This window comes from Panthera leo, chromosome D4, assembly GCF_018350215.1.
Source record: "Panthera leo isolate Ple1 chromosome D4, P.leo_Ple1_pat1.1, whole genome shotgun sequence".
In the NCBI taxonomy this organism is placed as follows: Eukaryota; Metazoa; Chordata; class Mammalia; order Carnivora; family Felidae; genus Panthera; species Panthera leo.
Window position 1 is genome coordinate 46,106,266 of NC_056691.1, and position 13,868 is coordinate 46,120,133.

Consider the following 13,868-nt stretch of genomic DNA (forward strand, 5'->3'; position numbering starts at 1 on the left):
ATTAGGCAAGGCCCATTCCAGGTAAGGTTATCTGTATGAAACCTTGAAAATAATCCAAAACTAGCCTTGATAAATGGGGGAGGGGTGGGGCATGTGAAGGGATAGAGTAGGTGGTGGGGAGGTATATATGGACAAATCTGAATCACAAATTTCTTACTATATGCCAGCAACATTTAATAATAACACTCCTAAACACACACACACACACACACACACACACACACACACACAAATGAGTCACACTATGAAAACTTTCAACAAGTGCTGGCAAGTCAGATGGCAGACTCACCCCGAAACCTGTCTCTCCAATAAAAACCTCATAATTAAAAACAGGGCTGTCCATAAATCATAACATATAATAACAATTATGTGCAACTGGTACAAGACTTGATTAGAAAATTAACATTTAGCTTTCTCAGGTGAAAATTCTGAATTTCCCTCAGAGTGAAAATACCTCTATAGTATATGGCCAGCAGGTTATCATCGATACCTGAGCCGTGAGGTGCTTTTTTGTACAACTAATACCTACTGACCGTGGGGTACTTTTTTGTCCAGTTAATACCTACTGACCTTGGTCCAATAAAAGACTGAGACGATGCAGTTTTACTTGTCGTTTGAGAACAATACTAGCATTTGCCATGTATTGAGAAAGTGCCTACAATGTGCTTGATACTTTGTCAGGCACTGGCTGTCCCATTTTCTCTTCTTTACACTCAGCAACAATGAACCGTATTTTACTTCTATAAAACTGAGGCTTAAACTGGTTTACTGACTTTCCTAAGTTTATATAAGTAGTAAGTGACCAAAACAGTGTTTGAACCTAAATCGGCTTGATTCACCTTTCCATTAAAGGTGTGGCCTTGATAAAGGACATGAACTTAATGTATATATGGAACCAGGTGAATAAGCTACAGTTGTGGCCTTAAACTGGATCCTGTTGAATGTATGGTAGAATGGATAAGAAGCCTCTTCTCTGTTGCTACCTCTTTAACCTTCGAGAAATCAGTCACTCAGCTTTGCTGGGTTCTTGTTTTTTGTTGCTTTTGTTGCTGTTTGTTTTTAGTTGATAAACTGAATCATCTCAATTAGTTACTATCTGATGTGTCTTCCATGTTAAAATTATATTATTCATCCGCTCAGGCTTATATCAATCTGACAAACCTAAACCAAGTAAACCCTGATATTTGTCATGTTTCCTTCAAATGTCCCCTGTGGCATGTGAGCAGGGTCTGAAAATGAAATAGAAGTTCCATGAAGCTATAACAACACTTTTTCATTGTGTTCTTCTCTCTCCTTTTCTTTTAGGTACGTAGTTGGATGGGATGTCCTGTGAGAAGGTGAGCTGAGGAGAAGCTGCAGGCAGGACTGGGAGGACATGAATGAATTAGTCAGTGAAATTTAGATTCTTGTTTTCCAATACTCTTTCCCTAACTGAGTTTTTAGGGAGTGGAAGAAAGCTGTATGCAGACGCGGAATGTCTTGGGGTAGCTGTTCACCAAGAAATTAATCATTAATTGCAGTGAACACCTGCTTCTTAGAATTTCATAATTCTCAGGAAATATTTTTTATTGTCAACATTTTAAAAATTCTTTTTCAAAAAAATTTTTTTGATGTTTATTTATTTTTGAGACAGAGAGATAGACAGAGTGCGAGCAGGGGAGGGGCAGAGAGAGAGGGAGACACAGATCTGAAGCAGGCTCCAGGCTCTGAGCTGTCAGCACAGAGCCCACTGTGGGGCCTGAACTCACAAACAGTGAGATCATGACCTGAGCTGAAGTTGGACGCTTAACCGACTGAGCCACCGAGGCGCCTCAACATTTTAAAAATTCTTAATGGCACACCGAAGAGCAGAGGTTGGCCAAGTTTTTCTCTAAAGGGCCTGATAGTAAATTGTTTAGCTTTTGTGAGCCATATGGTCTCTGTCACAACTACTTAACTCTGCTGTTACAACACCAAAACAGCCACAGATGATACATAAATGGAAGAGAATGTCTGAATTCCATGCAACTTTATTTACCAAAGCAAGCAGCAAGACGGATATGACACAAGGGTCATAGTCTGCTGACCCCTGGTATGGTGAAAAAAATTCAACTGGAGTTTGATTATGGCACTTTCACTTTAGCTGGGTATTTTGGGAAAAGATATTTATTTTAGATGTGATAGAGTTTCATTATCTGTATAGGGATAATAAAATCTACTTCATAAGACTGTTACAAAGATTAAGCTATGTAGCTAAAATATAGCAAACTGGCACCTAATAAGTGTTTAGTAAATGGTAACTGTAATTATTATTATCATCATTACAACACTATTATTTTAATTTCTTGTAGGTTTTTTGGCTGGTCGTTTAGTCTAACTAATGTATTTACAGTAAACCAAAAAGTGCTATTGAAGGCAGTGGAAACTGTGTTTTGCTGGTTCATCATTGAAGATTGTTCTGCTGGGATTAGAAAATTGTTTTAGAGAGTGTTGGTGCTATTTCATACTTACTGAGCTAATACCATTCTCTCTTGCTTTTAGCTTTTGTACTTCAAGTCCTTTTTAAAAGAATTGTATAGATATGGGTGCCTATGTTTGCTTTACTTCTTTATTTTCCTTGTTGGGCAATCATGCATATGTTGATTGGCATCAAACCTAGATCTCACCTATATCCCCATGGCAATGAGCTTCTCCTGATTTGAATTCAGACAAGCCCGGGTGGCCCCGTGAGTGGGAGAGGCTGGGTGTGTCCAGCTCAGGCTGTGGCACCAGAAGGGCGCGGATGCACCTGCTGTGCTTGTGTAACGCTGGCACCAACGTGGCGGTGCTTCTCTGTGTGTTTGTCTTCTTGTGAAAGGCCACTGGCTGATTGGAGCTGTGGGGCTGTGCCCCGCATCCTCAGCAGGCCACAGGAGCTTTCTTTCTGTGATGTTCTGCCTCATTTCTAGAGGGGAGTTTGGCTCAAAGAAGGAAGACTCTGGCTTTTGTATTCAAAAATTTCCCTAGGGAGGAAACTATTACCATATCTAGAGGGCTTGAGTCATTGAAGAGAACTTACTCAAAGAGAATTTTTCACTAAGGGAAAAGATGGAACAATCACAGTAAAGCAGAAGCCACAGGGCCTGGGTTATTGTCTTACCATAAACCGAAGGGTTACAGGTAACAGACAACTTTCAGTTCCTGCTATCGGAAAGGGTGGTCAGTCCTTTCTTTCTTGTACCGAGCCGCTTTCCAACTTTTCTCCTTTTCTTTTTCTTTTCTTGTAATGAAGAAGAAAGACAAACGATAACAGATCTGCCTTGGGCTGATATGGGGATAGGATCAAATTAATAATACAAGTTAGGTCAAAATTTACTTTTCTCTCTTTGAATTGAAATTGAAGTGTGCACGGGCTATTTGGATTAAAGACTTTAAATATGTGTTAGCTTGCAAAAGTGGCTATAGAGAAAGGGGCGAAAACAACCTAGTAATATTTAGGGACCGTATTAAAAATCTTCACACACTGCATTTCAAGACAAAATGTGTTTTTTGTAGGTAAAATAACAATCCAAACACCAAAAACATTTTATTTTATTTTTTATTTTTTTTAATTATTTTTTTTTTTTCAAAAACATTTTAAATACAAAATTCATTTTAAACCATCATGATTCTGGAGGCATAACATAATAGTGATAAGTAAAGAATACATCATATTTCATACTTTATTAAGATATTTGCGTCATTTTCTGCTTTTACTTAACCTTCAGAAAAAGACTAAATTATATCAAGTTGCAAGGCAAGTTTATAGCCCAAATTGTCTCCTCCTGGCTGTTTTCTTTCATTTTTGTACACATGGAGACGTTTCTATTCTAGAGCCACATCATTCTCTTAAAATTACTATATGCGATATTCTATGATTTATTTATACTCCTCTATTAATGATTATACTTAGTTTACTTAGAAAGGTTTAGGGTTGATGCTAATGACAAAGTTAGGAATAATATGCTGATTAAATGGATGGTGTTTTCTTCTGTAACTCCTCTGGCTTCTTGCATACCTTTGGGAATGATCTTATGAAACAAGCCTGTGATGCCTTTGGAAAGGTTTTTTTAGGTGCTTATATCTCCCTATTTCCAGGTCTGTTTCCATAGCTTTAGCTGCATCAAAGTCCCAGAAGGATGGGTTTAACTAGAAATTCAGCAAAAACTACTGCTATGTTTGGATTCTGGTCAGACAAGTTGCCACTAACCTAACTGTGGAATGGGACCTTCCATACTCTCACATCAACATACCTTAGTTGGCCTTAGTTTGGCCTTAGCTCCTTTTTTTTCTCTCCCTCTCCCTTGATTAATCTCATATAATTATGTGTGTACATGTCTGAGGGCAGGGACCATGCCTTATTCATCTCTGTATTATTCAAGGGCCTGGCTCAGAGTTGTTGCTTAAGAAATGTGTGTTGGAGAAATATTTACACATAAGCTACAATTCTCACTCAGATTCCGGTATCTGAACGAAGTGGCTTTCAGCTTTTTGGATAGGATAAAAAAGAAATATGGGCTTTAGGTATATACCACCTTTTAAGAGCTGCCATGCAAGTTCAGAATCCCCTGTGATCGGCCAGTATTAACCTCATTTCTGTCAGTAGCCATGTCTCAATGCTAGGTGACTCTTCTCCTGGCATGTTTTGGCAAGAAAGAACTCTTTACCTGGTTTGGCTAATCTACATTGGCTTCTAGTTCCAACAAGAATTGTTTACATGCATTTAATTTTAGCTCTTGGGCTATAACATGTCATTGTTCTTTTTACTCACCTCCTCCCCTTGCTTTTGAAATAGGACAGGCATCTTCAATTCTTGTTGATCCTGTTTGGTGTGCTCTTAGGTGGATTTTAGCTTTGTCCTTCAGCTTTCATGGCACTCTAAGATATTTTCGAGTCATATTTCCTGTATAAGAAAATATAGACTATGTCATCACAAAGGGAAGTGGGATTGGGGGACATTATTTAAATCATTCAGGGAACTCATATCCTGACTTGAAGGAAAATTAAAGCAATGTATTTGGACTAATTTATCTCATGTGATTGTTCTTCTCTACTCAATTTACAGGATAATGCATTCAGCTCTTATTTAATTTTATCTGTCACTGTCACAGTGAATCTAGAAGAAAAAAATACATATTTGACACTTAGTTTAAAAAAAGTCATTGTTAGGAGAATTATTTTTATTCTTCCCCATATTTAGAGGAGAATGAACACTCTAGGAAAATAAAAAACTTTGGACAAAACAGTGTTTTCCTAAGAGTGCACCACGAAATGGAAAGAACTCACAGCAAGCTTGCAGAAGTGCTTTGAAAAGTCTCTTGCACAATTCAGTTTCTTTAGAGTACTTACACAATCATATTTCTTAATGACTTTCTATAAACAATTTTTTCTTGACAAGAAGCATAAAGATGTAACAATAAAGAGATAACTTTGGGAAAAAATACACTAATGGTTTCTTACTTCTATATCATGACAGACATTAAATCATAGATTTTTTTTAGTACAGTTTTCATGTCAATTGTGGAAGACACAGGAAACGCAATACACCGTAGGATGTTTCAGTTCGCCACCTAGAGGAGAGATGTGAAATTGAACATTTCTCCAAACAACTTCAGTAGAATTCATTCATTCATTTATTCATTCACTCACTCACTCAACTCATTCATTCAATTATTTACTTATTTAATTATTAAAAAGTAATTAAGTACTTGTTAGGCTTAATTACTGTACCAGTGCAGATTTGATAATCTATTCAAGAGCTCTGAGCTCAAAGAAGGCACAAATGTGTCTTATTTTAATCGCAATCTTTAAAATCTTTTATTAAAAGATTTTTTTTATTAATGTTTATTTATTTTTGAGAGAGAGAGAGAGACAGAGTGTGAGTGGGGGCCCTCAACCACCTTTTGAGAGAGAGAGGGAGACACAGAATCTGAAGCAGGCTCCAGGCTCTGAGCTGTTAGCACGGATCCTGTTGTGGGGCTCCAACTCATGAACAGTGAGATCATGACCTGAGCTGAAGTCAGATGCTCAACTGACTGAGCCATCCAGGTACCCCCAAAATCTTTTATTTTTAAAAGACTACAACTTAAATATCTGGACAATTCTAATTATCCATATTTGTGATGTCTATTACTTTTAGCTCTTGGGCTCTAATAAAGCTTTATTGTTTTTTATTTGTTCCATCTCTTTACAATGTAGCTATTAGTGTCTTCTCCATACAAGTTAGGAAATGGAGTCTCAGAGAAATTAAATAACAAGTTTAAGGTGTCAAAGCTACTTCATTATAGAGCGAGTGTCTGAACCGAAGCCAGTCTAATACCAGAGCCATCGCCCTACTCAGTTCTTGTCTAGTCCAGATGCTCACAAGAGCCAGACTGCAGCTGGGGGTGCGGACAGTACTTACAGGTTGAAAGGAGATCATGGTCAGCACCAGGTCCATAAAGCAGGCTTGGGAGAAGCTTTATGAAGCTAACTCTCTGGACTAGATCTAAAGGTGGTAGGATTGTTCATATGTATGAATTTCTTGTACCCTGAGGAATGAACTGCAAAATTTTCCTAAGTTAGTCCAGTCCAAGCAAGAGTAGACATGAGGCTGGGGACAGTTGGTGTGCATGAGTGCCTCCTTTGCATCTGGGTGTCTAACATCCTCAACTACCACATCTCATGTGCTACAGAGACATACAGTTTGTAAATTAATGCAGCATAAAGCTCCTGCAGTCTGCTTAAATTGTATTGTCAATTCTGTTAGGTAGACAGGGCCGTGAAGAGCAGGCTAATTATTATATGTATGTGTATGTGTGTGTGTGTGTGTGTGTGTGTGTGTGTGTGTGTGTCTATATATATATATATATATATATATATATATATATATATATATATATATATATATATATATTTAAGTAGGCTCTACACCCAGCATGGGGTCCAACGTGGAGCTTGAACTCATGAGCCTGAGATCAAGACCTGAGCTGAGATCAAGAGTCAGATGCTTAACCGAATGAGCCACCCAGGTGTTCCAAATGAGCATGTCAATTGCGTAGATGAGGAAACTGAAATTCTCAAGAAGTTCCCTGAATTCCAAGGCCACAAAGTAATCATTGGTGCCAGAACCAAAACCTAGGTTTTCTGATTTCCACCCAGCATTCTATCTATCATTTCTCACTGCCAATAAAATCAGCTTTGCTCTCTGTGACTTTTCTAGTCGCTCCTGTGGTTTTATACCACTCCCTCTCTCCCATTAAACAGCTCTCTGTCAAGGCAGAAATTCCCATGAAAACAGATAACAAATGTACCAGAGACGTTGATGGTATAAGACATAAGACAGAGATAAGAAGGCATGTTGCAAAGTGGTGTCCTTCAGTGCAAGAAAAAAGGGATATATTTGGAGGAAAGGAAATGAGAGAAGATTAAAGGCAACAGGTCAGTTCTGAGATGGTGAGGAGAATAAATGTTACACGTGTACCTGACCCTCTTCAGTAGGCATGATCGTGAAGACTTGTGGGCAAAAGTGTAATGCGCTGTGGAAATTGTCTAGCTGTTGGGATCCTACTGTAAGCCATTTTTTAAAGTGAAGAAAACTCTGATCAGCCTCTGGTTTGCTTATGGAGAGGACTTTGCCCAGCTGTACCCAGAAAGCTTGAGAATACCACATAGCATATAACCCTGAGACCATTTTTCTTTGCCGGGAAAATTTGCTTAAAAAGGAAAATTAAGACTGCATGGACATGTGATAATGTGCATGGTGACCTTCTACTGTAAATTGGAAAGAATTAACCTTCCTGCATCTATTGCTGAGAGATAAAGGAGAACATTTTCTTAGGGCTTTGAACTACTTCAGTTGAAATCTGACTGAAAAAGTCAGCACCGGGGACTGTATTTTACTTATTTTGTATCTTTCTCTGCATCTAACGAGTTTTTTTTTTTTGAAGATTAACACAGGGTACTGAGTTTTATTTAGATTCCAGATATTATTATCCAATAAATTTAAATTATTTTAAAAGCATTTGAAAGAGAGTTTACATTAAAAGTTGAATCAATGTGACTTGTATTTCTCTCTAGTTGAAAACTCACAGACTCCTAAGCAACTTTTTTTGTTTTCGAAAAAAAAATTTTTTTTTTGTTTTGAGAATCACACAGAAGTAATAAGGAGTGGCCCTGATCCCTGTGCTTTTATTTATGTGTGGTTAAAGTTCAAATTTCTCAATATACCATAATCTCATTGTACTGGCCAAATTCCATGGTGGATAATTAGATGCAGTGCACCAGGGCCAATTTGGATAGAGAGAGCAATCACAGTGTACTTCTGAGAATCTATTAGCCAGGTTGACTGTGTTTGACACATGAGTGGTAAGGACTCACCTCACTTGCTCACTGGACTGGCCCAGCAGGTTCTGCAGGTGAGATCACCGCTTGGCTGTCTCATTGCTGGGCTTGGTACGCAGAAGAGGCTATGAAATAAATGGCTTGACTTTGGGTCTCAAAAGTTCTCTTTCTTATTTCCTCCCCCAAACTCCTTCTTCTGCTTCTGGAGACTAAAGCATTCATTTATAAATTCATTCATTCAACAAATATTTAGTGAAAACCTATAATGTGTCAGGCACTGTCTTGGGCTCTAGAAATACAATAGTGAGCCAGACATTTCCTGCCTTTTAGAACTTATAAATGAATAATTATAATAGTCAGTGGGAAATTTTACTATTGACAGAGCTCAGTAATCTAAATCTTTATTTCTGTCTTTATTTTTTAATTTTTTTTTAATATATGAAATTTATTGTCAAATTGGTTTCCATACAACACCCAGTGCTCATCCCAAAAGGTGCCCTCCTCAATACCCATCACCCACCCTCCCCTCCCTCCCACCCCCCATCAACCCTCAGTTTGTTCTCAGTTTTTTGTTTTTGTTTTTTTTTTTTAATTTTTTTAATGTTTATTTATTTTTGAGAGAGACAGAGACAAGATGCGAGTGGGTTAGGGGCAGAGACAGAGGGAGACACAGAATCCAAAGCAGGCTCCAGGCTCTGAGCTGTCAGCACAGAGCCCGACATGGGGCTTGAACTCACAAGCTGTGAGATCATGTCCTGGACCCAAGTCGGATGCTCAACCGACTGAGCCACCCAGGCGCCCCAGTTTGTTCTCAGTTTTTAACAGTCTCTTATGCTTTGTCTCTCTCCCACTCTAACCTCTTTTTTTTTTTTTTTTTTCCTTCCCCTCCCCCATGGGTTTCTGTTAAGTTTCTCAGGATCCACATAAGAGTGAAACCATATGGTATCTGTCTTTCTCTGTATGGCTTATTTCACTTAGCATCACACTCTCCAGTTCCATCCACGTTGCTACAAAAGGCCATATTTCATTCTTTCTCATTGCCACGTAGTATTTCTGTCTTTAAAAAGCAGAAAGAGCACAAATGTTCTTTGGAAATATAGCATAGAAATGTATTTATAGATTTCAACACATAAAATGAAGACCAACTCATCTGTCATTGTGAGTTCAGAGTAAACCCCACCCTCCCTGTTGTACCCCAACTCCACTGTGTCCAATAGCCACTTTGCCATTATATGCACACACACGTACACATACATACAGTTTCAATGATCTTCAAATCTATGCAGCATTCAGTTGTTGAGCACATATTACTACTCACCTAGGTGGAGACTGAATTTCCCCTTAAGTAACTTATAATTTAGGAGGTAAAACATTTGCCTCTTTCAAAATGTGACACTACTTCTCTACTCCTTAGACTGTGAAAGCAAATATTTGGTGCTTTAGTTAATTGCTTCCCGAACTTCAGCTGTTCACATACCATCTTCATAATTTTTGCTATATCACATACCACCTATGCTGTTATGACTCTGTAAATATACTACTATTTCAGCTTAATTAAATTTATTTAATAATAATATCATTTAGGGCGCCTGGGTGGCTCAGTCGGTTAAGCATCCGGCTCTTTGATTTTGGCTCAGGTCATGATCTCATGGTTCATGGGATCAAGTTCCATGTCGGGCTCTGCACTGACTGTGTGGAGTTGGCTTGGGGTTCTCACTATCCCTCTTTCTGCCCTTCCCCTGCTCTTACACACGTTCTCTCTCTCAAAAAAAAAAAAAAATAAATGAACATTAAAAAATAGTATCTTTAAAATCACCAGGTTGATGTGCTGGCTATATAATTTTCAAATATACTTTAATGTAAATATCTGATTATTAAATTATATATGTATTGTCTGTATGCATCCCCAAATATTCTCAAGTGCTCTCACAACACATATACTTTGGGAAGCTTTACAAAAGTAGGGCCATCTTTGAGAGTGAAGAATGGCGGAAAAAATAAAATGCATAAGTAATGATAATAATCATAGGCAATGGTCACAAAGCTATTATTTATTGAAGGCTTTACATGTGTCATTTAATTTTATCTTATTTAATCTTTGCTCTCTTGCAGGCATGCAGATAACAGAAATGTGAGGCAAAAGAGCAAGAAAGAGGTAAGAGTAGAAGTGAAATTTCATCATACTTAGGACAGCTGTAACTAACATGTGCCATAATGTTTTAGTTTTTGTTCTTTTCTTTAGTTGACTGAGATTTCACATTTGATTATTTCATGTAAGTTAGAGTGTGATGGTGGCAGATTGAAAAACTTTGTAATCAAATATATTTATTAATTAAACAAAATAATAACCCCCCAAAAAGCATGTTAGTGTAATTGTACCCATTCTAAGAATGCAGGATCAAGTGAGAGAAAACTGATTAAAACACATTTTCTTTTCTTTAGTTTTTGGTATTCTGTTTCTCCAGTTGCTAATCAGCAAGAATATCTTTGTCCTACTGAACCGAGGCATTTGTTCAAAAGCCTTTGCGCTCTTTGGCATAAGAGCCTAACTTATTAAAGACAAAGTTCTCCTAGGTCTCTGCTAAAAAATAGTGAAATAAATATTTTTATAAACATATTATCTCAAAGTATTAATGCTGGAAGAGACCTACAGGACCAAAGACAGCTCCCTCCCTTTACAGAGAGAAGAAGGTTGAAACAGCAATAATGATTATGAAAAATTTCCTTATGTTTTCATAACTAATATTTTCATCATAAAGCTCATGACATGCACTTGTTTTTATTTGTATGCCTGAATTTTGGTGGCTCTGAACCATATATGATGGCTCTGAGGACAAACCATGTTTGTTTCCTGCCCTGCAATGTTGGCAGTGTGCCGTGTACTTCCTTGGTAGTGAGTAATCATTTTTCAACTACCTAAAAGGTATGATATACCCCATAAACCTGCCTTTTTATTCTTCTTTGACATAAACTTTCTAGGTACTTAAACCTCATTTAGCATTCCATTACTCATCTTCCCTGTAAAAGTGTCAGACAGTGTATTTGAGACTCAAATAGCTGGAAGAGTATGCTGTCCCTTGTCACGTTTATGTATTCTGGGCATAGACTCCATTTCCGAATGGCCAGACCTAAAAAGATGAAAACCCTAAGGTGCATGGACTATGTTGATTAAATATTTTAATTGGACATCTACATAAATGACAGGAGCTGTAAGAAAATTGGTCCAGATCAATTTACATCTTGCCTCAATTGTAAGATCGATTCATCTGGATCAATTATTATGGAACAAATTAGCTAGAATTATTAGATGCTTAGAAAAAGATCATACTATGCTAGCTATTTCACATAATTAAATTACCAAACAATTACACTGATTATTTTTCTTTTTTCCCTCAAGGTTTCTTGAAATATAGGTATACAAAAACTGCACACAATTAATATATACAATATGATGATTCTGGACATATGTGTAACTGTACTGTGATCATTTTTCACAGCAGTCTAATCAAAGCGCAGCTCTGGATTTGTTAGTATATTTGAACATGAATGTTTTGGAGGTTTTACCAGTGGCTTTCCCATGTCGGTTCACATAGTCTTTGTTATTATCCTGTAGATAACTGAATTGCAGCATAGTGATTTGTTACAAAAACACTTTGATGGTTAACACTTTTTGGTGTGAGGTATACTTTAAGAATCAGCCTATTTCCAGGGCCCTGTTTTTATCTGTGAAGGTCAATGCATCCTCCTTTTTAATTCTCAAGATGGGTGTTTTTATAGCTTGATGAAATGTGACACGGTTCGTCTACCTCCCCCTCCTTCCGGCACCTTTTTCCTCCGCCAGTTTTTTTTTTCCCCCTTCCAATTCCTCCTGGCATCCGGACATCTTTTTCTGCCAAATGAGTCAGTTAGAGTGGAAATGTTGCGCCCACATTTTTTATCTTGTCTGGGAAAAGAGGTTTGGAGGCCAAAGGTGCCTGAGTATATTTCGTTAGTGTCCTCACACAACCCTCCTGGTCCTCTCCTGAGAAGAGCACTCTGTATTCAAGGTAGAAAGTGCCAGATGATCCCCACTGCACATACATTTCACAAACTCAATACTCAAAGAGTTGTTCTTTGATGAAAGAAATAGAAAAAAATATTATTTTTATATTTGTAATATTATTTTTATACTTAAATACTATTTTCAATATTATTTATTTACCTGTGCATGTTTCTTTCTTAATACCTGATCTCCTTCCACAAAAGATTTAAGTGGGTTTTACAAACCCAAGTAACACTGTAGGGCTAAGAGTGAAAGGAAAAATATGTAGATTTTTAAAAAGGGAGAAAGGAAACATGGGTAGATTTATAAAGTGAAAATGAATGGTCTGTATTCTGGCATTGGTAGCTATTGTATGGAGCGTTTCTTATATATTAGATGAAACACTGATCAAAATATCTAATCTAATTGAATGGCCTCATCACCATTTTGAATTTGGTTAGATTTTGTAGGTGTAGAAATGGAGGCTTAGAGAGTTGAATTCATTCAGCTCCACACTGCTAAATTAGTGGTGGGGTGGGATTTAAACCTTCTGGTGGTCTCACCCAGAGTCACTGCTATAACCTCTCTAGCTTGGACTGTCTCAGCAAATGTACAGATAACTTAGCTTCATTACACTAGTCAATCATTTTTTTTCACCTGTCAATCCTTAATAAGTGGAATAGGTTTGGGGAGCAGTAATTGTTGGGTTCTGGGGGTAGCTGTGGTTTTGATGGAGGATGTAGTAAAATACACAGCCTCTTTGTCACAGTGTAGGTCAAAAAGTAGTTCGTTTAAAGTCTGAAGTCATTCTTGGAGGTTATATTCTTCACCAAGATCTTGGTGTTAAATAAGCCGTATAGACTTAACAATATGTTATAAAAGTGAAGATACAACAGTATAAAGTTCTATCATGATGTAAATTCCTCAAAATTGTGGTCCAAGCTCTTTAAAATCTTCATAAATCACCATGCACATTCATTTAACAATATTTTATATATACATGCAATAATCCACTGCTATACTACAGTATCACAAATTGGACCTAACATGAATTTATAGACTAGATTAAATATTACATATTTAATATACTGAAATTTTGTTTTCCCTGGCCTTAGAACTTAGGAAACAAGTTTGGGACAACTTCAATAGCTCAGGTTTCTTGAGAAAGTTCTCAGCTTCTTTGAACAGCTTCTTTTCTTCCAGACAAATTTCCCTGTAGCAAATAGGAGCCATCAGAATGATTCCCTTAGAGCTACCTCAAAGTAGAGTTTTATTGAGCTGGATCAGAGCAATAATTCAAGAAAAATGTACTGACTCTTATTATGTCTTAAGCACCATGCTAGGAATTTTATACACATCATTTTGTTTAATTTTAATAACAACTCCATAAGATATTATCCCCATTTAAGAGACTGAGGAACCACAGAAAGATCAGAGAAGTAAAATAAATTGGTGCTTCCAAGGCCACATCAATGATGGATCCAGGATTTGAACCCAGATATGATATGAAAGCCCATGTACTTTTAAA

The 13,868-nt window shown here is 37.3% G+C and overlaps 1 long non-coding RNA gene across 5 annotated transcripts in view; it reads left to right on the plus strand.

The window, feature by feature from the left end:
* The window catches only part of LOC122205667, a 95,179-nt gene that overhangs the window by 9,655 nt on the left and 71,656 nt on the right, over nucleotides 1–13,868 (plus strand). For 2 of the 5 annotated variants that reach the window (XR_006196184.1, XR_006196183.1), the window contains exons 2-3: nucleotides 1,306–1,337; nucleotides 10,432–11,242. This is a non-coding gene — a long non-coding RNA (uncharacterized LOC122205667). The remainder of the gene's footprint in view (nucleotides 1–1,305; nucleotides 1,338–10,431; nucleotides 11,243–13,868) is intronic. The other 3 variants (XR_006196185.1, XR_006196186.1, XR_006196187.1) reach the window with 3 other exon arrangements.